The sequence below is a fragment of the Petromyzon marinus genome, chromosome 8, assembly GCF_048934315.1.
Source record: "Petromyzon marinus isolate PM22_M1 ecotype Great Lakes invasive population chromosome 8, UKy_Petmar_22M1.pri1.0, whole genome shotgun sequence".
In the NCBI taxonomy this organism is placed as follows: Eukaryota; Metazoa; Chordata; class Hyperoartia; order Petromyzontiformes; family Petromyzontidae; genus Petromyzon; species Petromyzon marinus.
In genome coordinates, this window is record NC_133674.1 from 12,793,720 (window position 1) to 12,796,877 (window position 3,158).

The following is a 3,158-nucleotide window of genomic DNA, read 5'->3' on the forward strand; positions in this document are numbered from 1 at the left end:
AGATTCTGTGGTTTATCTTCTTGGTCGAGTTGGTGTTTATTGCGAGTTTTACGTTGAGCAGAGGGTTTTTCAATGGCACTTCTTCCTTTCTGTTGGTTATAGGGTGGGCATGTTGTTTCTTCATCATTTCCCAATCTGTCTTTGGAATTGGGTGTTCTTCCCAGCCTGTTTTCTTGGATCACGATTGTCTTTTACACGTTGAAACAGGTCATTTTGCATCCTAATTGTTCCAGCCGTTAGTGGTCGAATCGATTCTTTGGGCAGGATGGGTGCATAAAATTTGTGGGGGTAAAACACAAAAAAGGGGTGATTATGAATTGTATTCGCCATTATAAATTAGTAACATGGCAGGTGTTTGTCGAGAGGTGGTGGGGGGGGGGGGAGACTTGATTTGTAGACTTGGCAGCGTTAGGAGTGCAGACCGAGGGGTCTTCGTTCAGATACAAGGTGTTTCTGGGCGAGGTGGTTTTCTTTTTCTTCTTTAAAAGGGTATTCGAAAAGTATTCTGAAAGCAAAAGCTGAGGGGGAAACAGGAAATCACAAGAATATATGCTTACCTGCACACTCGGTCACCACGCGTCAGGGATTGTGATCAGTCGATTTTCACCCCACAGGGACTCGTTACAAAAAAAATGTATTCCAAAAAACCCCACGTTACACTACTCGTTATTACGCTTGACAGAGGCAGTTTACATGCGTGTAATCGGTTGAATCCCACCGCCATCCAATATTGCAGGTCTTTATCAAAGTGTGTTGCAAAGTGGACACGAGAGACCTCTTCATTTAGGAGTTGACTCCCGTGTTAAGTCACTGCCAAAAATGTATGAAAACAGCCCTTTTGGAGTTTGCATCAATATTGCACGAGTCGTTTCACTTAAAGACATTGCAGATGACCATTGCCAAATGCAATGTGCAAGAGACCAGCTAATTCCCTATGTACCTAGGCTTAATTAGACAATCAAGCATACTGCTGTGGTAATCCATAGGGAGGGTGCATTTATTTTCACTTATAGTGGCATCCACTTGACGGCTACATTTCCCTCAAGCCAATTAATGGAAGGCGTTTTGAGGCATATGTGAAGAGAATGTCGCGCGTTTAGACAAGAGTTTTAGGTGAATATATGCACGACCATGAGAATCAAAAGCATGAAACGTTTCGAATTAAACTATCGCTCACGATCCTGGATTTTAAACTTGTAACATTTGTTAGGTAGTGTCATGAAGGTGTAAAAAGGGTAAAGGGCATTTAAGTTAATTTAATTAAGAGTGCAACTCAATCCAAAATGCTTAAGTGCTTTTAGATGAAAAAAAATCTACTTCACAAAATTACAATATATAAACAACCAATTCAGAAGATGGGCACACCTACCAACACCTCCTCACCCGGATTTTTTTTCAAAAGCAACATTTACAAAAGTTAAAGATTCCTGTGATCAATTTGAATGGCCTGGAATCGATCTACAATTAATTCACACATATCGGCACTGAGTGAGAGATGAATATTTAACAATGTATTGTAAATCCTGAAACTATTAAACATACATAAGAGGCGCACACAATATATTAAGAGCGCAGTGCATTTTATTTCCACACACTGTTGGAGTCATACAAACACTGAAAATGTTACATCAGACATGTCTTGTACTGTAGGTGGGCCATTTTTTTCACAAGGTTTTAAAAAAGTTTACAAGAAGGGGTGTTTTTTTTCCTTTATTTTGTATTTCAAAAAGCCTAACAAAATGCTTTCCAATCTGATCACATACAGGAAAAGCGATTTATATTTACAGTACAGTAAAACAGCTATGCATCTTTAAATCATTACCGCGCAGAAATCAGAACAACAGTCACACTGGACAGACCTGCATCTAAAAGTAATGGCATAAACTTCACACCACTTTACCGCCTGTACACTTAATAGTTATTAACCTCTTCACTGGCTTTCAACAGTTGATACACCAGACAAACCCAACTGTACATGAGTGCCACAGATCTTGTAGATGAAAAATATTCTAAAAATGTAATACAAATGATAAGTTTTGGGTCTAAAGCTAAGCACATTTTTGGAAGAACTACAACAAATGCATGGATACCTAGCGTAACTTTCCTTCGCCATGTGTTTTTCTCTCTTGCTTTGTGGCGGCTTCACTTATTCCGGCAATCATTACAGTAGTTACAACTTTTTAAATGTTTTTTATTTAATTTTTCATATCTAGACATTAGCAACTTCAGTGCAAACTAAAGAAAAGAAGATTACAATGTGATAAATTAAAAAAACCCCTTGCAACACTAAAATTTAATACACTGTTTGCATGCAGCCTATAATAAAAGCATGCTAGAGATTGAATATCTCTGGGTGCACTGACTTGTTTTGTAAATCTTTAAGGGCTTGCTGTAGATGTTTTAAGCAATACTACACATGACTCCTGTTCAGCAATATACTATGTAACACGTACTTACAACGTATAAATTAAAAGCACTGCTACTTAGTGGTAGTTTAAAATGATAGCAAACTGGGCCGAAGAATAATAAATCTACTGACGGTTTAATACTAGAAGGTGGTGATGCATTCAATAGTGAAATCTGCTGCACTGCAGCTTGCATTTAAAGAACACATTCCACTGCTGTTAAAATGCTTGACAAGAGTGAGTTAGTGGATGAATGGCAAAATATTGTTCCAACATATCTAACAAAAGAGTGCTATGGCTAATGAAGAAACTACTACATGAAAGCTAAATGTAGCTGTTACATAAGCCACTCAAATAAAGCTCATTAACAACTGCTTATGTAATTTACTGAGGTATGCCACTACATTCAAGGAAAAAGATAAAAACAATTAAAAAAAAGCATTCAGTGGCAAAGAAAAGAGATGCCATCTTCACCGATTGGGAAAAAAGTGGTCTAAAACAGTAAATGTATACACCCATTGTGGATTGATGGGGAATCATCAATTGTATATTGTGCATGTGATGCAATATGGCAACAAAACAGTTCTGAAATTGTCTTAGGGAAAGTACAATAAAGATTTTGTTTTTACAAAATCAGGAAGATACTTGTATAATGGTAAATTGTTAAAAGAAACTAAATAGGTTGACTAACTGTTCAGGAATGTTAATATTCTTTAGCAATTAACAACCACCAATTACATCCTCAAATCAATG